This window comes from Mytilus edulis, chromosome 9 (genome assembly GCF_963676685.1).
Source record: "Mytilus edulis chromosome 9, xbMytEdul2.2, whole genome shotgun sequence".
Lineage (NCBI taxonomy): Eukaryota > Metazoa > Mollusca > Bivalvia > Mytilida > Mytilidae > Mytilus > Mytilus edulis.
The window spans coordinates 79562275-79586357 of record NC_092352.1 but is presented as its reverse complement, the minus strand read 5'-3'; the positions used below and the strand labels follow the sequence as shown (position 1 = coordinate 79586357).

Below are 24083 nucleotides of genomic sequence, written 5' to 3'. Positions count from 1 at the left end.
TTATGTAAAATAATATTATATTCAAGCCTTGTCTAAAGAAAATGATGTTATATTATAGCAGTGACAAACATGATCATGCATTTTTAAAGGGAAATTGTATTTTCTCTAAAAACAAACTTCATAACAATAGCGCTGCAGATGATGTGTTAAAATAAATTAACTGTTGAATTATTGAAGACTGCACACACATTGTAAAGATTGAAAGATAATTGAGATGAAGTTGATAAAATATTTGTGTTTGAAAATGTCATTTTAAGTCTAATTGCACTAATATTGCAGGGGTGATTAACATTCTTGAAGACTTGATACATTTCTATCTATTTTGTATTTATGACAAATTTCCACAAATTATTACTTAATTCACTCTAATTCATTATTATATTGTCTTCAAGGGAATTTTAAATTTGAATGAGCAATCCCTCAAAAAGAATCAAACTTCATTTAATGGGATCAGTTAGGTATTCTATTTTTTATGCCCAACCTCCGCTGCTCCCTCTGTTTGTTTGTTTGTTTGCATGTCCATTAGTTCTTTCATCTCTCTGTCTCTCCCACTTCATGTTGAAGTTTTTGGTCAAGGTAGCTTTTGATGATGATAAGATCTTTTTAATTTTTATGCCAAAATAGAGTTTTGACCCCAATTTCATGGTCCACTGAACATAGAAAATGATAGTGCGAGTGGGGCACCAATGTACTATGGACACATTCTTGTTTTTTATTGTTTATACTAAAGGAAACATTCTTGTTTTTTTTCTATTTTCATAATATATAGAAAACGCTACCAGCAGTTAACAGGATTTGATTTTATAAAATCCTGTTTGATTTTATAAAAAACTTGATAATGGCTATCAAAGAACTATAAACTTTTGATAAAACTTATAACCTTAAAAAGATAACATTGAAATTAAAGTAAATGTTTTCAAACCATGAATGTTTAATTATATTCATGCTGTTTTGAAAACTTTTCTACCTTGTTGATAACAAAACTCTGCAAGAGTGAAATTTATTGTTGTTGGACATGAAATTGATATGAACTGTTAAGCATGCACAAGCATATATTCATAGTGGGACCTATTATTGTTAGATCCTTTTCATTCAAATAAAATGTGAGCATTTTTTAACTCTTGACTGCCATAATTTGAAGTGAAATATATTGACAGTTATGGCCTCAGACTGAATAGACTTTTTCATCTGCCTGTATTTGTGACATCTTTTGAATCTTGTGGATAATGCATACACTAAATAATAGCACTAGAAGCACATGTCTTTAATATTTACTTAGTTTAGATATAAATGAATGGAAATTATGGAAAATCATGATTTTGTTGTCTCTTGGTAGACAATACAATTTTGTGCAGACTATTTTGTTTACATAAACTTTAGATTAGGAGCCAATAAATGAAAATGTTAGCCATTACATAATGTCAAATAAAGATAGAATTTCTTAGTTTAAATGTCAAGGGACTCTTAAAAGAGTTAAACGATGCAATTTCTCAAATGGTTTGTTAATCCAAAGATCAATTGTTTTCACTGCCTTTGAAAAATTCTCTTCATGTATCTAGGATATTTTTTTTTATATAGGATGCTTTTGAGTTAAATGGTGTTTGTTCATGAGAACATTTTATACGAAGTAATACAAAAATAGCTCTTGATAAACGACTCTCAAGAATAACCATGGTTTTCTAATACAACTGTAATCTGTTTAAGCTGAGCAACTATGAACTTTTATGAATTTTGTGGAACTTAGGATAACATTTGACACTTTTGTGGAATTTTTCAAAATTCATTCCATGTTAGGTAGACTATGTGACCAATATTATAGAAGATTACACAGAATGGGTTATTCTCATTGTTGAAGGCTGTACAATGGTCTATAATAGGTTACATCCAATTCTTTTGAATTCTGTTGGAAAGTTGTTTCATTGGCAATCACACCCTCTCCATATTTTTTTGTAGGGGATAACTTCTTTAACCCCTAATTAGAATTATATTGTCATTGTGTTTATTCTTTTTTTTGTTGGGGGGGGGGGGGGGGGGGTCAGATTTAGTGTTATTTAATCTTTACCCACAGTTCCACTAGATTATTTTATATTTGCCCTTTTGGAAATGAAAGCAAAACTTTGAGAGATGCTTAAAAATGAAAGTCAATATGGTAGGAAGCCTTCCCAGCAAGCAAGTGATCAAATATTTATTTACGTTGTTGAAAGCTGATAGACTTAGGTAGCAGTCCACAGTTAGAAAATAAAATTAAAAATGAGCCACAAAATATTTTATCATCTCCTATTCCTGGATTTCTAATACATTAACCTAACTGTTTGTTTTGTACATGTGCATATGTATGTAATCAGTATCTTCCATAGATTTGATTTTCAAAAGTCGAAAGGGTGAAAAATAATTCCTTTTATGTGTATCCATGGCAACATTCTGCATTTATTTACCATAAAATATTGCAAAAAGGGGATGAACATGTCACATATCCCCCCAAAATTTGGATTAAACTAGAATTTCAATACCTTTGAGTGATACCTTTTTAGAAACTGTTGACATTAATCTTCCTAATGATCAAATAAAAAATGGGTGTCTTTTGCCTCATTTTTTTGTAAAATCTAATCACAGTTTGTGCGACAAAAAGTTGGAAAAAAACATTACAATAATTGCTGGACCAATGTATGGTACAGACATGCAATACGGACTGTCATACAGAAAACAACCTATATTACATACATTACATAATCTTGATGTTCATATAAACCCAATATAAAGGCTATTTTAGTACTCAGCTATCCAAAAAAGAATTTTTTTGCACACTAGCTCTTATATTTGAAAAATCCACAGGGGCCAAAATGCGAAACTACGCGCCTAACTGTGGAGTGCTACCTTAATAAATAGCTGGAATGATTTTACTGTGGTTCTTTTGAAATTTGAGATAACAAAGTATTACAGTATAAAAATAATGGACTGAAAATATTATAAAAATTGTTGTCTTCACGATATCAAAGTCAGCCTTGGTACCAGATTATATTACTTGTAAATTATACTAAAATAACGAGGTCCAATTTGTCAGCCATCATCGGGTACAAACGACAAATCAAAGAATTCAACTTTATATATAACTTATATAGGACAATGGTGTAGATTAAAAATCACACCACTCCAAACCCTTTTGTTTTCCACATAATTATTATTGCCAATAATTAAGAAGTTCCGGGTCGAATCCGATACCGATACCAATAGTATATTCACCTGTTAACTATTACCTTATCTGTACGTTCCCCATCTGACAGACGCACCACCAAACTGTGTATTTAGGATTTTGCTATATACACGGGTCATACTCACAGGGTTGACACTACTAAATTCAATCATTATCAAATTGTTCCCTATTGTAGTATTTTAATCAGTAAGACTTTCTAAGATAACATTACGATTACTAAAAATCTGGACTTAAAATAAGGCGTATAGGTCCAGTTTTCAATTTGTTAGCGGGCATAACATAAAACAGCGAATCAAAGAATTCAACTTTATTTATAACTAATATAGGACAATGCTGTTTATTAAAAATACTCCATTCCAAGACCTTTTGTTTTCCAAATAATTAATAATACCAATAATTGATAAGTTCTAGGTCGACGGGTTCAAACAGAAAGATTTGAAAGCAGAGAAAACTGTGTACCGGTATCTTATAGTCAGCATGCATGACTTTATCAGATGACAATACCAATACTAAAATAAGGCTTACGCATAGTTATATACTTAAATTCAGTCACGGACCTGCGATATCATTGGTGTGTTCTAGTGTTATATAAATAGAAAAATCAACCTATTTTATGCTTAACTGACATACTGACAGTTGGTTATATTTAGGACAAATACCATTGTAATGTCATATTTATATAATTATGCTTTATACATTGTACTAGATGGACAATCTGAAAGTCTGTAGAAAGGAGAATTTGTATGGTTGCCGATGAGACAACTTTCTATCAGAGACCAAATGATATAGAAGTTAACAACTAAAGATCAACTAACAGCCTTCAATTATGAGCAAATCGCATACCACAGTGTAAGTTATGAAAAGTCCCTAATTGAAAATAAAACAATTTGAAATGAGAAAACTAACAGCCTAGTATATGTACAAAACAAATATGATAAACAGTAACAAATAACAACCACTAAATTACAGGATCAGGCACATACAGAATGTGGCAGGGTTTAACTTTTTTGCAGTGGCTGAACCTTTTACACGCATTTCTTTGACTTTCTACTGAATCTCCTGGTTCTATTGAATGAATGCATGAAATTATTTACAAATAATGGGTTTTTATTGTCCAATTGACTGAAGACAATGCCTTCAAAGAAACAAGGAAATAGTTTCTAGAGCCTCAAACATTGATGAAGAGAAATCAAAGAACCATAGATTTTTCTTCTAGAGCCTCAAACATTGCTGAGAAGATAAAATCATTTCACTGATTAATGTCTTACCTGAAAATCTCTAATTTTCTCGTTCAAAGATCTTTTGAGTAAAAGCAGGCAAAAACCTAAGGTCTATAATTACTGAAAGCCTTCTAGATTCACTGAATAAAAGTACTTTTTCCAGAAAATTTGTGTTGTCATGGTTATAATCATAAATCTTTACTGTTATGTAGAAGCATTATTTTGTATTTATATGACCGCAAAAAAATTTGCGGTCATATGTTGGTATAACATTGTCATCCTTGTTGTCCGAAGACAGTTGGTTTACGGACAATAACTTTGATATAAGTTAATAGAAATCTATGAAATTTTAACACAAGGTTTATAACAACAATATGAAAGTGGGGATTGATTGTGGGGGTTATGGTTATAACAGATAACAGTTTATGAATAAGGGTCTAAAAGAAGCTTAAATAAGCATTTTTCTAGTTTCCAGACAATAACTTTTGTTAAGTGTATGGATCCCTCTGAAATTATACCACATGTTTTCATACCACAAAGAGATGGTTAGGATTGACTTTGGGGTTATGGAAACCAAGTTGGAATTAGGGGCCAAAAATGGGGAAATACAAGGGTTTCTTGGTTAAAGGACAATTAATTTTTTTTATTGCAGTGTAAGGGAGGTAATCCAATCATATTGAGGTAATCTATGTTTGGATTACCTCCCTTACCATTCTTATAAATTATGATGTTTTGTCTTGAGGTGATTAGCTATCATTTTACTTTAAGATAAGATCAGGGGTGTGGAAATATTTGTTGTGAGCACTTGTCCCCGGGCAAGTGAAACCTAAAATTTTACTTGTCCGGAAAATTTTTTACTTGCCCTGATGATCCCAATAAATATTGAAGTATTTCTTGTTAGCTAATATATGATTCTTACTTAGCACTGTTGTGCATCACAAACAAATGAAATATATTTGTTTATATGTGTAAAAAATTAGGAAAGTAGGAAATGGGTTGACATCAATGGGACAGAAACCTAACAGCTAACCAACCAATGAAATGACATGTAAAGGACAATTTTACAGCAGTTTTTGAATAAAAATTGTAGCCAGTAGGTACATATACTAAATTTGAGGACAGTGATTGAAGAAATGTAAACTAAATAATAGATTAACCATTGATTTTGTGGTGTTTCTCTGAACTGACACACTTGTTTTTTTTCTTGATTATTTATTATTGTCTTGATGGGCAATTAATGCATTCCTTTTATTTTCCACTTTGACAACAAATAAATTATGTTGTCAATGACCTTTCATCTATAAATAAGACTTCATCTATAAATAAGACAAAAACTTAATTTATTTTCCGAATTTCCATAGATAGCCAGGGGCAATCTGATATCCACGATGTCTGAAATTCTCGCTTCCGTTTTTTTTTTAATACTCTGTGTCCTCCATTTGCATTTAAGGTTTTCTACTCGACTCATGACTCTTTTTGTCTTGCTTGTCCACCTTTTTATTAAGTATTTATCAATCTGAATCTCAATACGAAATTTAAAGAAATGACACTTCCGTTAAATGATGGATAAAACCTAATCGACGATCCCGGGTCAATGGACAAAGCCAATGCAATGTTACGCGACTCGGGTTCGCATACTTATTTTTATTTATTTTGGTAATCGATCTATTTCCGGTATCATGTAATATTTTCGTCATGAACCTTGCTGAACATTGGTTTCTTTTACATAAATTAAACATCTTTATACGTTTTGAAATTAATTTTATGTTTTTGTTGGATTTGAACTTTGTCTTGTTTATTTTTTTACTTGTCCACGGGCAACCAAGACAAAAATAATCACTTGTCCGGTTGTTCAAATGTACGAGTCGGGCGAGTCGGGCATAGCATTTCCACACCCCTGAAGATAAGATAAATTTTGCATATTAGTATGAATTCAAATCATATAACCAATTCTAAGTTCTTTATTTGACTTGTTATTCTGTGTCAGAAACTTATTATGTGTCCAATATTTATTAAAAATCCAAATTCAGCCCTGTATCAAGCGCGAATATTGTGTCCATTTTTGCCCCAACAGTTCAGGGTTAGACTTCTGTGGTCGTATCCAGCTGCGCTTGGCAAAGCAATTTATTTGAATATTTGGTGCATATTAGGATAATTCACAACACAGATATAGATACTTCATACAAATGTGTTTTTCATATTTTGTTCATGTACATGACTGGATTTTCGTCATTATTGTGGTATCCAATTTTTCATGGATTTTGTGCAAACAGATGAACCACAAATTCAAATGATCAATGAATTATGTATGTATGCATGTATGTATTTTCAATCCTTAAAAGTTGGTATCCACAAAAATATATGAATACACTGTATATATGATACATCTGGGTTGATGTCAGTAATAGATAATAGTCTTTATACATCTGGGTTGATGTCAGTACTAGATAACAGTCTTTATATATACCTTGGAAAAGAATCTAGCATTTCTTAGAATACTGACAAATTAAAGCTTGCTTATAAGGATATTCTTTTTGTTTTCTTGAGTTCAGGATTTTATTCTGAAAAAAGCTGTTTTTTCCCATAGTATTGAAATTAAAATTGATTGTATAAAAGCATTGTCCTCAAATTTATATTTAAATCCTGTATCCAGTAAAAAATGGATTAAATAAGTTATAATAAAGAGTTTGTTATCTATTTTATACTCAAGGCAATGAAAAATCAAGAATTTTTATTGTGTTTCCAGTTTAGGAGTAGGTACTTGAAGACATATTATATAACAGCTGGTGTTACCTAGATTGTAATGGGTATGATGTGAGCTTGTTATTGTTAATTATTGTCATAGTTCTAAAGTTTTAATAAGATATCTACTGGGCGTGTAAGATGACAATTTATATCATCAAAAGATTGTTTTATCATCAAACCATCTGTCACCGAGAGAGATAAATATTGTTTGGCATGATTGTAGTAATGGATGTACTGATCGTAGAATATCGGTTAATTTGGGTACATTTATTTGAAGTACTGTGGATTCATTAGGGCCCTGTCTAGTGGGCGGTTGCCCTTTAGTAATCAGTCTGTCCCTCTCTAACAAATTGTGTCAGCTCTATATCTAGAGAACCGTTTTTTCACTGTGTCAAAGACCTATTGGTGGCCTTTGGCTGTTATTTGGCCATAATTGGGTTGTTGTCTCTTTGAAACATGCCTGTTTCTATTCTCTGTAATATTTTTATGCCCCACCTATGATAGTAGAGGGGCATTATGTTTTCTGGTCTGTGCCTCCGTTCGTCCGTTCGCTTCAAGTTAAAGTTTTTGGTCAAGGTAGTTTTTGAAAAGTTGAAGTCTAATCAACTTGAAACTTAGTACACATATTCCCTATGATATGATCTTTCTAATTTTAATTCCAAATTAAAGTTTTGACCCTAATTTGACGGTCCACTGAACATAGAAAATGATAGTCAAGTGGGGCATCCGTGTACTTCGGACACATTCTTGTTTTTTACTGAACTTCAATACAAGGGAAAAAATATCATTCTAGAAATATACAAATTTTATAAGACAAGATTTCGCAACTACTAATACACCTTTTGGCTATTTGTCTGGACATCGCAAAGTTCCCATTAAATTTTGGCATTATAATAATAGAAAATATTTTATGTCACAATGGAAAAGTGATTGTTGTATGACTTCAAAAGTTCAAGCGGCACAGATTTTTAAATAGCATAAGGGGTATTAAAGGGGCATTAGCTATCAAATTCATGGTCACTGATTTGACTCAAATTCTCATATTTGATTTATAACAATGTAAAACATTTATCCAAACTATCAGAAGTCTAAAATAAACAGTTTACAGAGCATGAGGTAGATAATATATAGGTTCGTTTCGTGTGTATTTTAGTCCAGACGCCATCTAATTAACTATCAATTTGAGACCTCAGATGACCATATCAGCGATGTAAAAATAAATAAAGATGTGAATAGATTAAACCAACACGTGCAATTGGATTTTTATAGGTCTGTTTGATTTTATTTTATAGATTAAGAATAGATGTTTCTCATTGTCTTTAACGGTATAAGAATGATTTTATGTGCATCGAATTAGTAATTAAATGATTTACTGTAGTTTCACTTTCATTCTTTTTCTTTAGATAACCAGTACACGTACAATGCATGCGTTGTCAATCTCTAGCTAGGGGTTAAGTTGAAGTTTACATGAATACATATTTAAAGAGGTCGACTCATTCACTTGCAAGTGAATAACTAATTATCAATGTTTTTTAGTGTAATTTGACAAAATTGAACATTTTTGGCTGCAAAAAGCTAATTGTTATTTCACTATTTCACTTTCATCATGGATTGAACAGAAAAAAATCAAACTTTCGATTTTTTATATATCTCGTATCTAGTGCCCCTTTAGCTTTGACCCTCATCAACTTTTCTAATTTCTTCTTTTATGGGGAGAAAATTAGGTGTTGTGGTTTGACAATTTGTTAGACTACTTCCAAACCACATGGGTTAACCAAAATATATTTATATAGAGGTCACTTATTTTTTAATCCTCAATGGAGAAAGACATTGTATGGCTAATTGTCAATAAAACTCTGCTTAACATCCTCATTATAAAACATCATATATCAGTTTGCTTATGAAAATAAAATACCATTGACCAGGTAATAATACTATCATAATAACCATATCCAATAATTACCAAATGAGATGAATGAATAATAGTCATATATAGTACCTTTACAACTGTACTGATAGACAGTTATTAATCAAAAGGTACTAATAAACTGTGACCATTTGTCAATAAAACAGATACCACACTCGACCTCATTGTATTCAGTAAGACTTTTACTTTAACACCTTTTACTACCTGTATTACTTCGTCACATGGTATTGTGAATGAGCCAGTTAAACGCTATTGACTTTAATGTCAACATAGGAACTTTAAAACAGTGTTTCCTATACTTTATCTCATTCCAATTGAAGACAAAATTTTCAAAGATTGGAATTTGAATTCAAATTGCATTTTAATTTTGCTGTTTGATAAATATATTACTTCAAGGACAGTAATAAGTGGATGTTTTTGTTTTAAAAGTTTATTCTAAACAAGTGAAAAAATTTCTTTTTAAAAAGGAGAAGTATTTCTTTGTTTTAAGTACAAGAAAAATAATTGTGGTTTAAATTACGTAGTTGAGTCATACATTACAAAAGAAAATATAAAGGAATTGTTCTTTAATGTTTCAAGGTGTTCAAAATTAACAACAGAATATGGAATAGTGAATAGTGAATTTGGATTTTATTTTTTATCTGACTGAGCTATAATCATTATAAGGTAAGGAAAGGCTACATTTGACTTAATATTGAAATCGCATGTCTTATACCGTGATATGACTATTAAGAAAATGTTTCAATTGCATGCCTGGTGATCATTTGACCCCTTAATTGGTTTTATAATTAATATTCTGAAAATTAACTTTTGGATGGAAAAAAAAAATCAATATAAACAGTCATGATTGAATGTTTTGATTTAGATTTTTTTTTCAAATAAACTTTGAAGATTGTAAAGTAGCTATTTATACATTTAGCAGTAGAAGTAATTTTGGCGTGTGTTTTAAATGGTTTACGTAATACTGATGATTTAGATTAAAAAGACGTTGCAAGAGTTCTGTGACAGTTGTTACAGAAATAAAAAACGGGGCATGAATAATTAATAAGTTTCTAAAATGGTTTTTGTTAATTCAGAAATAAAGAAAGTGCATTATTTTTTAACACAAGAGGCTTATATTAATATTTGAACATGTTCTTTCAAAATAAATTTTCTTTATATACAGGTAAAATTAATGTTGGCATTGCATATTTCTGGATAAACATTAAAAATCTGCAATTCATTGTGTAATAAACGGTTGTAAAGGTGCAGTTTACATATGAAATATTATAACCATTAATTTTATTTCAAGCTTGTTATCTGAAAGATAATGTTTGCCCATATTTTGATCGGTTGTCCAGCAGTTAAACAGTTAAACCAAAAATATCTCAAATCAAAAAAGAAACAAAACGGAAATAGAGGCTTAAAATATCACATCAAACCTTGACAAAACAATTTGACTCATCAAAACTGTGGTTACAGAAAATAGTGGATTTGTAAACCATAACCAATTTTGGACTAAAGTAGCTGGTTTATAATCATCATTATATAATCCACTACTATGTTGAGTTGTCGCACCAGGGTTTAATTAAGATGACCAATTTGTAACAAGTGAAGTGAGGCAGGCTTTGTCAAATCCTTTTATAGCAGACTATTTGGTATGGGTTTTTTTCATTGTTGAAGGCTGTATGCTTGACTAGAATTACTTGCATTCGTTAAAACATTGGTGGATAGTTGTCTGAATGGCAATCTTGCTACATCTACTTATATTTATATTGATGGTAATTTCAAGGATAGTCACCCAAGTTTTCTGATGGTATAATTACAAGGTTCTGTTTAACATATGCGTAAATCATTTTAAAATATTTTACAAATCTGACCTTAAACATGACTTTAATGTTATTAATTATATGAAGTTCAAGATTGCTTATTTATTATGTTGTTAATTTGTTAGGGAATGGTATTTTCATTTTACATTGAAAGCTTTGCCTACATTGATGTTTACAGTTTCTTCTCTTTCTGCTTAGAAATCTGGTCAACTTTTATTTATAGATTTTGATGCCCCTCTTGGGGTCATTCTGTTTTTCTGTCCGCACGTCCGTTCTTTCATCTGTTTGTTTGTCTGTCCCACTTCAGGTTAATGTTTTTGGTCAAGGTAGTTTTAGTTGAAGTCCAATCAAGTTGAAACTTAGTGCACATGTTCCTTATGATCATGATTATTTTCAATTTATACAAGTTCTAGATGGTTTGCTTCGGAGTCGAACTAAAATAATTTTTTAATTGGCTGATTGTCATTTATATAGTTTTACAGTAAAATGAACCAAAATATGTCAAATTTGTTAAAGTAAGGTCAGAATTTTACTGACAACAGTATTAAATATTTTTTGTTAAAAGATTTGATTACTATCTTGTTAAAAATTTATAAAGTAAAGTCTTAAAAATATACATTTTGTTTAAAGACTGATTCACATACAAGTATGATCAAGGTTTAGGTGTAATTTTAAGATAGCAGCCAATTTCAAGGGATTATTTACTCCTTGCCTTCAGAAAGTGTTATATAAACATTTAAATCTCAAATGTATAAAATCCAATATCAAAAGTGCTTCATTTTTAGCTCAAATCAAAATATAACAGTGTTTAAATTTCACTTGAAATCTTTTAAAAAGTATTTCAAATTAAGGTCAATGCAAGTCTTTGAATAAAGATGTTTGAAACTGAAACACACTGACTGGACTTGAAAGACATGTTCTGACAAAGGATGAAATCCATTGATGGTATTTGTACCTTTCATCTTCAACTTTCTTTATTGTAGAAAAATTGACAAAAAGGAATAATGAATTTTCATAAATATGTTATTCTGATTATATTTTTGGCCTGTTTTGTTGATTGACCTAGACTCTGTTAAAAGTGCATATATTAAGAGTACCTGTATATATTTTACACCTTTTTTGTATCATAATCCACAATTTCAGCTTGTTTAGAAATGTTATAAAGTGTCTAAAATAAGGATTAAAATCAAATTGCAGAATGATTGATTGAGTGATAACTGGTGCTTAATGCTACTTTCACACTTTTGGTCGTATTGTATCATGGCAATAAGATTTTAATGGTGGAGAAGCAAGAGTTTGGAAAGAGCCACAACCTTTGGCAGAAAACAATCTTTGTCAATTAGAATTGGAATCAAACCCTACTGCAGGGTTTGAACTCACAATCACAGGCTAGTGTTATTGTAGATGAACCAAGGCCCTAATCTTATTGCAGTAACTTAGAAATATAAACATTATTATAAGTATAAAAGAGTGTTATTGTACTTTATCTGACCAAATATTGAACTTTTTATAATGTTTGATAAAAGATGAGAGTTGAACCACCCACCAATTAGTTCTATTGATTTTTACCATTAATAAATAATCATATTTGTTAAAATCAATTACATACGCCCTTCAGGTCTCAGGTGGGTTACTAATTGGGAAAAGAAGAAAGATCATGTTTTACTATGTGAAATAAAAGTTGGTAATGCCCATTACACTTAAATTTACAATACACAGAAATTAATAACAAATAAAGCAAGAAAATTAGGCTGGATAATTTTTCCTATTAATTAACTGCATCATGATATGGTGTTTATCCAATCTAGATAATTAATACTTACCACTATCAGAAGCAACAAAATCACACTGGATAATTTTTCCTATTAATTAACTGCATCATTATATGATGATTATACAATCTAGATAATTAATCCCTACCACTATCAGAAGCAACAAAATCACGCTGGATAATCATTTTAAATGGTCAAAACAATTGAATGGACAATTATCCTAATTGGATCACAACCACTTCATTTATCTGGATCAGTTGCCATAAGCCATATTAAACCAAAAGATTTTTTTTTAATGTTTTTTAAAAGTCGTTTTAGAGGTAAATTCAGTCTTCAAAAAGAGTTTTTTTTTCAATCTTTGATGGGGAAAAATATCAGGAAAATAGTTTTTTAAGAGTACATTTAACTGAAAGAGTAAATATAAAAGCAAGTTCATTTTGTATAAGGTGTTTTCACATCAACTATTTTTATAAAAAGTATGTTCCCTATTGGAATTTTAAAAACAAAGAACTATTTTTATACCAATGGTGTTGATGTCCAGATTCAGATTATAAGGACTTCACAAGTCTAATATATAGTATGGGATTTATGTCTGAGACTAACTTCATAAAATTACAACTTTCTTACAGAGAGAATATTGATGAGTCATTGTTAGTAAGCAATTGTTCAGAAAAGACAGAATTCTGGGCCAGACAAGCTTATTTCCAAAAAAATAGATGGTCTAAAATGAAAAAGTTCTCTTCAAGATTTGATTTGTTTATTGGTGTTTAAAAGCCACTTTTAAGGACCGCATTTAGGCTATTTCATGGCGGTTAGTTTTCATTGTTGAAGGAAGACTGAGTGCCTGGAGAAAACCACAGACCTTCTGACAATCCTAGTTAATTAAGATTGGAGTCGAGTGCACCTGCACAAGCAGGATTCAAACTCACAACCTCAGTGGGGACTGGCTAGTGATTACAGTAGTAACTACTTAGACCACTCGTACACTGAGGCCCCTTCTCTTCTAGAACAAGCCTTGCTATAAAAAATATCAATTAAGAATTGATGTCAAGACGTACGCATGATCTGTGAACTACAAGACTTAATATTAGAAATCCCTGATTGTTAAACTGAGTGTCTTGTCTTACAGTTTAGATATATACATGTATAATACAAAATCATGCTAGTGTGTCTTTACTATAAGCAAAGAGTCAAATATTACTGTAAAAAATTCAGTAGCATTTTCAGTTCATTTTTAGCTCACCTGGCCCGAAGGGCCAAGTGAGCTTTTCTCACCACTTGGCGTCCGTCGTCCGTCGTCGTCGTCGTCCGGCGTCGTCCGTCGTCGTCGTCGTTAACAATTTACATTTTGAACTTCTTCTAGAGAACCACTGAATGGAATGGAACCAAACATGGCATGAATGTTCCTTATGAGGTGCTGACCAAGTGTTGTTACTTTGTAGCCGATCCATCATCCAAGATGGCCACCAGCGGGGGACTTAGTTTAACATAGGACGCTAAGGGAAATGCATACAAATGACTTCTTTTAGAGAACCATTGAATGGAATGAAACCAAACATGGCATGAATGTTCCTTATAAGGTGCTGACCAAGTGTTGTTACTTTGTTGCCGATCCATCATCCAAGATGGCCGCCAGCCGGGGACTTAATTTAACATAGGACCCTATGGGAAATGCATACAAATGACTTCTTTTAGAGAACCACTGAATGGAATAAAACCAAACATAGCATGAATTATCCTTATGGGGTGCTGACCAAGTGTTGTTACTTTGTAGCCGATCCATCATCCAAGATGGCCACCAGCGGGGACTTAGTTTAACATAGGACCCTATTGGAAATGCATACAAATGACTTCTTCTAGTGAACCACTGAATGGAATGAAACCAAACATGGCATGAATGTTCCTTATGTGGTGCTGACCAAGTGTTGTTACTTTGTAGCCTATCCATCATCAAAGATGGCCGCCAGCAGGGGACTTAGTTTAACATAGGACCCTATGGGAAATGCATACAAATGACTTCTTTCAGAGAACCACTGAATGGAATGAAACCAAACATGGCATGAATGTTCCTTATGAGGTGCTGACTAAGTGTTGTTACTTTGTTGCCGATCCATCATCCAAGATGGCCGCCAGCCGGGGACTTAGTTTAACATAGGACCCTATGGGAAATGCATACAAATGACTTCTTTTAGAGAACCACTGAATGGAATAAAACCAAACATAGCATGAATTATCCTTATGGGGTGCTGACCAAGTGTTGTTACTTTGTAACCGATCCATCATCCAAGATGGCCGCCAGCGGGGGACTTAGTTTAACATAGGACCCTATGGGAAATGCATACAAATGACTTCTTTTAGAGAACCACTGAATGGAATGAAATCAAACATGGCATGAATGTTCCTAATGTGGTGCTGACCAAGTGTTGTTACTTTGTAGCCGATCCATTATCCAAGATGGCCGCCAGCGGGGGACTTAGTTTAACATAGGACCCTATGGGAAATGCATACAAATGACTTCTTTTGGAGAACCACTGAATGGAATAAAACCAAACATGGCATGAATGTTCCTTATGAGGTGCTGACCAAGTGTTGTTACTTTGTAGCCGATCCGTCATCCAAGATGGCGGCCAGTGGGGGACTTTTGAATGAAATTAAACGTGTTCCTTTCCTTATAAATGAGGTTGTGTTGTCACTTTTAGCCAAATTTTATATTTTTTTATATGATTTCAAAAACCCAAGTAGAATCAGGTGAGCGATACAGGCTCTTGAGAGCCTCTAGTTCTTATTGCAAATACAAAAGAAAAATAAAGCCCCAAAAACTTCAACATGGTTACAACCTAAGCTTAGTTTGAACTCATAACATATTTGTGCCATATATTTTAAAAATGTTGAATTTTCTTTTCATGTTAGATTCAAATTAGAGAGCAATTGGGGGAGGGGGGGTTGCTGTAAATAAATATTTACTTTTTGATATCTGATTATGTTGTTTGATTTATTTGAAATAAAAGAAACTGAATTACTTTTATTTATAATCTGTTTGAAGGTACAGCAAACACCTCTAGGTACAACAGTTCATTTAAAATATTGTAATTGCTGCCTTGTAACTTCACAGAAACTTAATATTAGTCATTATAGGCTACAAGGATCACATTCAAAAATACAATATGTAATTTTTCCAATGTGTTTGCTCAGATTATATTTGGATTATGAACACCAAATACATTTTATGTAAATGTGAAATGAACATGAAATGGACACTATGTTGACATTGTTGTTGAGTGTAATTATATATCATCTGCTTTACTTTGTCACCTTGTTAACTGTCCAAGTTTAAATAAGTTTAAATGGACGTTACAATTCTGATTTTACCGTTAGTGTATTTAAACATTATTTCTATCACAGTTGGAGAAAGTTCAATAAGTTGTGATTTGAAGATTGAAAATAGCTGTTTATTAGTTTAGAGTACTAAATTATTTAATTCACACCTATTTGAAGAGTAATTCATTTGATGTTCTTTGGGAAATTGGACGTTTTATTAGTGAGATATATTATTCAGTACGTTTTATGCTCCACCTAAGGGCTCATGAGTCTTTAGTTATTTTTTTTTTTATTAAAAGTTGAATAGGATGTTTGAAGGTTACTTTGAATAATATAAGTTACTGTACAATTTAGGTGTTTAACGTTGATGTGCTGGGTCCCCCAACCCAACTCTTTACTAAATTCTGTTGTCATTTCTTAAGGTTGGTGACATAGAATTAATGTTGAAATTTGCTTTTAATTTCAATTCCAGATTCAGTCTGCACCAAAAACTATTTCAACTACTAGTCCGAAGACCAATATTCTGACATTTTCTTATTGGGCCAAACAAAGTTTTGCAAAAAATTACTAGTCTGAATGAAATTTTACAAGTCTGGGGCATCCGACTAGTGGCTAACTGGCAGACTGCAGATTAGAGTTTTGACCCCAATTTCATGATCCCCTGAACATAAAAAAAGATGGAGAGTTGGGCATCTCTGTATGTACTATGGACACATTCTTGTTTCTGCTATTTCTCTCTCTATGCTATTACCTTCTTAACTCTTCTTGAAGCATTTATTCTACATATTTAAAACTTCTGTAACCCCATTTTATGGATCACAGATAAAACTATTCCGACAGTATGTAATTTGATAACCCTTTTGAAATATCATCTATTATCATATTTCTGGGTCTGTGTTGATCTTCAGAAAATTACCATATCTTAATTACAACAATTATAATTAATCCTACGAAGGTTGGTATGAAAACTAATATGTCAACAAAATTAAAATTTTAAACAATAATTATATAAAAAAACCAGTAGGAAGAAATTCACAAGTATAGGCCCATGTTTGTAACTCATAATTAAAACTACCAATGTCAATATATGTTCAAGAAAATAAAAAGATATTTTCTGTATTTAATAAAATTGTTATTTTAACCATTGATCCCCGTTCTATTTGAGTTATCTGTCAGTTTTGATAAATCGTTCTCAAAATTTTGATGAACAAGTCAATATATTTGTCAATTAATTCGATACCAGGTGATTGAAATTTGAGATAGGTCGTCTTTGTATTTTGACGAAGATGTCATAAATGTTTTATGTGTCAATGAAAAAAGACTTTAAAACCAATTTTAAATCAATAAAATGGATTTTTATAAGAAATTTTGTGGGAAACTAACAGAAAAGCAAAGATTAATCAAGAATATCATGTATTTCGTATTGTTGTAAAGTTTAAATATTTACGTTTTGATAAATGTATAAGGCTCTTTGTACTTGATAGTACCAAGTACTCAGTCAGATTGTGATAACATGGAAACACAAAGTTAGGGTGGACAGTTCCTGTTTTGACCAAGTAAGTACCTAATCTTCTGGACACTTCACTTATTTTCTTTTAAAGATTTAGTAACATTAAGTTATTGACTTTTAAGGCCAGTAAAAATGCAATTGGCTGACCGAACAATCTATTAGTCTTCAAAATTTTGTTTTTGAATTTCCAATAATATAGTTGAGAGATTACTTTAAAATCAAAAACTTTTCAAGGACTTGATGTACTCGACTCGAATATCTGAAAAATCTAAAAGTCAGTATTTTTCCTCAAGGCTCAAGCAAAATATCAATGATAATAATTCAAATTATTATGTTTTGAAAACTAATTATTGTGAGATCAAAGGCATTTTGATACATCACATGTATTGAGGATCAATAATTTAAAAAGATTGTCCCTGATTGTCATGCAAACAATATGCATACAATAAACAGTGAATGGCAGGAATGAATAGTAAATGACACCACTTGCAGGTTGATTTCCAGGGGATTTTCAAAGGGAAATATAACACGACTACTAACAGGTTTGAACAGGGTAAGGGAACATGGGAAGGAGGGGTGCGAAGCAGAGTTTGAGGGACAGAAAAAGGGATGATCAATGAAAGGATATCCTGGGAAATTGTTTTTGACTGATCTTTGTATGGAGAAGGAAGTGGGATTGAGGGATGGGGAGACATCTGTTTGCGCCAAAAATGCGTCCTTTTGCGCCACAACTTTTTCTCTTCAACGCTACGTTTGCGCCACATGTTTTTAAAATTACATCATATCATTTGCACCAAAAATAAAACATACGATTGCACCAATTAGAAGAAAAATTACTTCCCTAATCCTTTTTTCGGACAGTTTACACAGCAAATGTTTCCTTTTCTGAAACATCTTCTTCTTACTGCTGCTGCATGGGGACTTCCCAATTAAATGTATGCAGTAGGTTGATACTTCACTTCATTCAGTTTATTGTACAAAAAACAAACATTGAAGAATGAAATGCATAAACATAATAATTAATATTATAATAAAGCCTGTACGTATGCATGGTGGGAACAAAGCACTGTGTCATCAACATATGTGGCTAAAACATAATCAGCAAAAGCTTCTATTTTCTAATCTATTGGCATGTCTTTATTAAATATTCAGCAAAGCAATAAGTTTTATTCTCTCTCTTTACGTTGACTGTCTACTGCATTTTAAGTCATTTCTCTCCAGATGCTCATCTTCATGGTGAAATATCTCGGACTATATGATACTTGTAAGCCAAAAAATAAGAATAAATATATATTGAACATTAATATTTATGATAGATGTGTACAGGTAAATTGGCTCAAATGAGTTTCGAATATTGGCTCAATTGATATATTTGGAAAACAAAATTTGCCACAAATGATACCAATGAAAAACAGTAATTGGCGCAAAAGGACTGCTGCCTAGGGATGGCCCTGTCCTCCCAATCAGTAATGATTCTATTGTGGAACATGGTGTTAGAAATGAACTTCAACTTCGGAGAAAATGAATGTGATAGATTTGTCTGTGTATTTCAACTTATGAGATTAGAGGATGATTTTTAATCTGGTCCACTTTTACTTTAAAAGTACCCAAATGTGCATGAACATTTAATTAGTGCCCATCAAATACCGAATATATACACTGTTTAAACCATTTCAATGGCATTTAAAAGCTTAATGACCCAGTTGGGCTAAAAAAAATCATATTACTTGCTTGCTTGACACTGAGGCAACATTAAAGACACATTTCTGTGTTATATTACTACTCTTCTATTAATGTTCAGACTCCATAATAATCATTCTGTTACTAATAATAGTTCAAAAGTGCTGTCAACTTGCTAATTAATAACGACTATTTGAAGTCATGACAAGATTTAGCAAAAAATGGCTAATGCTAAACTATTGACTCATATCAAGCACAATAGAGTGATATTTCATGCTATTTATAACAGCTTTCAATCATATTTTTTTACCTGAATCATTTTGTTAAAATAATGATGAAATAAGTCCAGTCTTAGATTCCTATTGTGTACCAGATCAAAGACATTAGAATCAATGACTTATTTAACTTTAAAGAACTTGATCTATAGACTTGTCCAAGAATTATAAATGTAGAATGGATTTATAGAAATACAGATGGTTTTTCACCAGTTATGGATATCTGTGGTTGTGTGGTCTAAGTACTGTTAATTCATTCATTTTCTTCGGATACCAATTTCGTGGAATTCATGGTTCAGGTTAATCATAAATATAAATGGTCATCCTTGTTACTGCAGACCTTGGCAAAACCACAAAATTAAATATCCATGAAAGTGACGGTTTTCAGCAATCCACGAAAATTGGTACCCATGAAAATAAATGGATCCACAGTAGTTGGATTACTGTATTACTAGCCTGTCAACACTGAGATCGTGAGTTCAAACCCTGCACCTTGGCAGAGAGTCTTGGAACTTTTACAGTCCTTTTAATTAGTCTTTTGTTGACATAAAGATAGTTAACTTTTTATGTACATGTACTTTAGATGAATTGAAATATAAGTCCTCATATAATCTTTTGTTTTTGGTTCATGTCCGTCATTTTTAATTTTCATTCATTGTCTAGTTATAAATAAGGCCTTTAATGGTTTCTTCTTGACTGTTTCACATTTTTCATTTCAGCCAAAAGAGGGGGGGGGGGGGGGGGCTTATATAGCTCACTGTCTAATTTAGGGTGTTCACAATGTTGAAACCTGTATGGAAGCCTTAATAGCTTAAATCCACTTCATTTGAACTTTGGTGGATTGTTGTGTCATTGGCAAGCATACCTCTGCTTTTAAATATACAAATTCCTATGAATGAATCCCTAATGATAAAATGTAATAACTTTGCATTATATTTTAACTCCAACACTTACAATCCTACAAGTGTATAATATTACAATCATTGAAGGCCAACTTTAAATAAGATAATTATATTCAATGCTTGAAATTTTACAACATATGTTTTAATACAGCGAGAGAATCACTTTTACATAATAAATAATAATTAAATGTTCATTTTTTGCCACCCATTTAAAGGTTTATAGATCTAAATGTGCACTAAATGATTTAGAAATGGCTCAGAATAGATATAAAATAATTTTCCGTTTTTTTCATCGTTTTAATTTGAAACAAATTACTGAGAAATGAGATCTCACATTGAGAAATAGACTTGTAATTTTATTGTGACTGCAGTCGTAACACTATGATATTCCATTATAGATACAAAAGAAATAATGAAATAACTCTTAATCATATCATACTTAATAAACTTATCTTGTAAAAAATATTTTAAAGTTTTGCAAGACATTTGTTGTAAGCGAGAAAATGTTCTAATTTCACCTTGGCAAAAGTATAATTAAAATTAATTCAGATGTAAATTCAAAACCTAAAATATGTTCAGATAAATCTCTAATTATTTTATGAGAAGTGTAATGATTACAGCTTGGTACAAGTGTTAAAATTAATTCTTAGGTCTTCAATATAGTTAGTAATATTTATATTCAAGTGAATTTTTTGACTATTTTATGAGCTGTCAAAGTTTGGGTTATTTACAAATTATTACTGCTTTTGTCTGTATCTCGATATAAGAAGATGTGGTATGAGTGTTAATGAGACAACTCTCCTTCCAAGTCACAATTTGTAAGTCAAAGTACAGATTTAAACATAAAGCCATGGCTCACACCAAACAGCAAGCTATAAAGGGCCCCAAAAATGACTAGTGTAAAACCATAAAACAGGCAAACCAATGGTCTAATCTATATAAAAAACAAGAAACAAGAAACACTTATGCTAAGAGTACAGCTGAGCTTGGAGACCTTTTACCATAAAACCCTGTATAAATGGTACGCCACCATAACATATTTCCATGGGAAATGTTCAAAATTTGGAGCCAACGAAAGTTTGATAGATTTTTACAAAACCATTTTTGGGGCTATACTTTTTTTACAATCAGGATTTTGGGTTTGAGACACAGTAAAAACCATATAGTTCATGTCCTAATTTTGTCAGCAAATCAGTAACTGCCTGTCCAAAATAATTTGAGATAAAAACAAGGTCATCTTTGTATACCAGATAATAATACTGTGACCCAAGTCAAGAATTATAAATAATCATGTTCTCGGAAATAAGAAAAGAATCTGTTTTGTTGATTCCAAACAACAATTTACGGAATTGTACAAATCCTTTTGATTCAGGGACAAAACATTGTAAATTGTAAATTTATCGGCTGTTCAATGGTTAAATTCTAATCTGAACATGTCAAAGACCTGTTGCTGGCCTTCATCTGATTTTTTCGCTCTTTGATCAGTTTGTTGTCTCCCCAACATATTCCCTATTTCCATTCTTAATTTTATTCTATCAAAACATATGAATGATATGTATAGATATTAATGCCTATGATATCCTACAATGACCTCCTCTTGTTTATATTGTTGATGTATAAATGTACATATGCAGCATAAGGTTATAAATATCTTAAGAGTTGACAGTAATTGCTATTTCTCAGGTCATCTGCCTTTATTATCGGAATGAACAGAGGTGGAATGCCTTATATATTTATCTATGTCCTTGTATAGATATAAATAGCACATTCATTATTGTTTTTCTTAGTGTTTTCTCCCAGAGTGCACCAGAATGCCAATCTTGACATTATTTGAGAGCTTTACTCTTACATGTTAAAGACACCCTTGTAGATTCCGATAAAAGTGCAGGCTAATGCCGCTACAAGGCAGCTCTCACATCTCCAAAGTTGAAAGGGATTGATATAAGTTGTAACAACTTGTTTCCCAATCCACAATAAATAAATATGTTTAAACTCAACTAAGAATGCCACTTGTAGAAACTTTGAATATATACCGTCCTTTTTTTTCTCAGGAAATTCAACTTGTACAACTCTCCAATGTAAATTGAATTAATTTTTAGCTCATGTTTTATGTAAATTTTAATAAAAGCTTAAAAAGGTCAGGAAACCATAATTATTTATCTTGTTATGCAATTTATCTTAAATAAAATCATTTAAATTTTAAAGAAGATTTTCATATCCATTTTACCATCAATTTAATTCATCTATTCATACTAATACTAAAAATTGACAAATTGTAAGTTATTCGATCTGAAGTTCAGTTTGTAAACGTAGGTCAGACTTTTTAAAAAAAGTTTCAAATTTCATAATTTTTCTTTAGTTCAAATTAAAATTTTGAATAGATTTTATTTAATGATTATATGGTATATGTGGTTAAAGTTTGAAACCTGTGTACAGTGCTATAATAATACCTCCTGTCAAACATGACTTTAATCAGAATTTTATTTGAAATTTGTAATCTGGACCTGAGTTTATCAATTGATTTTCTGTCATACATATATCTAGACACTGATGCAAAAAGTAAATTCACAAAAATAAAGCTCAAACACATCAAATAAATGGATAACATCTGTCATATTCCTGATTTGGTACAAACTACAGGCATTTTCCTATATAAAAAATGACAGATTTAACCTGGTTTTATAGCTAGCTAAACATCTCACTCTTATGGTATATAAGAATTGAAGGCATCTCTCTTAAACTTCCAATATAACTTAACAGCATTTGAATTACTGTGGATTCATCATACATGTGAACCTCCCGACGGGAGTACAATAATCCCGTTTTCAGGGGTCTCCTCCCGTTCTCCCGTTTAGGAGAAAAAACTCCCGTGTATGAAATATTTCATGAATGAAAATTTTCAGCCACCATATTTGATAATTTCTTACTACCGTACAGGTGTAATTGACACCTGTGTTAAATTTTACCTGTAAATCAAAGAAGAAGTATAATTATATGGCTTCACTTGACAGCTTGGGTGTCAAACATACTGGTAATCAACGATGTTTACCCCGGGCTAACTGCCGTTGTGTCATAAAAAACTTTGTGTATTTGGTTACTTCCCTTTGATTTATCCTGCTTTTAAAAATGTAAATTGTAAAAAGACTATAAATGAATAATATTTTAATCAAATTATCATAAAAGGATGGTAATTAAATGAATTTAAATGTTTTGGGACAAATAAAAAAATATAAATTTATAAATTATTTTAGCAATCTAGACTTCTTTTTAAGGATTAAATGAAAGTTTATATAGTAAGTCTCTCTACAGAAATTGGGAATTGTATTTATAATATGATACATTTTATTTTACACTGAAGATAAAGCCGAGATAGGTTAATTCCTAGTAAAATCTTGAGGAAGGGAATTGTTGATTTCAGTATATAAAATTTAATTGATTAAGCTAAAGATAGCAAAACATTTTACACTGTTTGAGTCTTTTAAGTTTTCTAGAAATATGACTTTCATAATGCTTAAAAACCATGCAATACTATTGTTAGTGTTTGTTATTTTTCTTATTAATTTATCATGTTGCAAATATACATGTAAGTACCTTTCTATACAAATCTATACAGATAAGATAAATAAATATAATGATTTATTTGCAAGCAGTGAATTCTCAATTATCAAAAACAAAACAAAACAAAACAAGAAACAAATTCTTCTTAATATTTTAT

The 24083-nt window shown here is 31.4% G+C and overlaps 1 protein-coding gene across 8 annotated transcripts in view; it reads left to right on the top strand.

Moving 5' to 3' along the window:
- The window catches only part of LOC139489139 (ankyrin repeat and fibronectin type-III domain-containing protein 1-like), a 178194-nt gene that overhangs the window by 18076 nt on the left and 136035 nt on the right, over positions 1-24083 (top strand). For 3 of the 8 annotated variants that reach the window (XM_071275281.1, XM_071275279.1, XM_071275277.1), the window contains exon 1: positions 9320-9769. The exons of 4 other annotated variants lie outside the window; for them this stretch is intronic. The gene's annotated coding sequence lies outside the window, so the exon portion shown is untranslated. Of the gene's footprint in view, positions 1-9269; positions 9770-24083 lie in introns of those variants that run through there. One more of the 8 variants, XM_071275283.1, reaches the window with a different exon arrangement.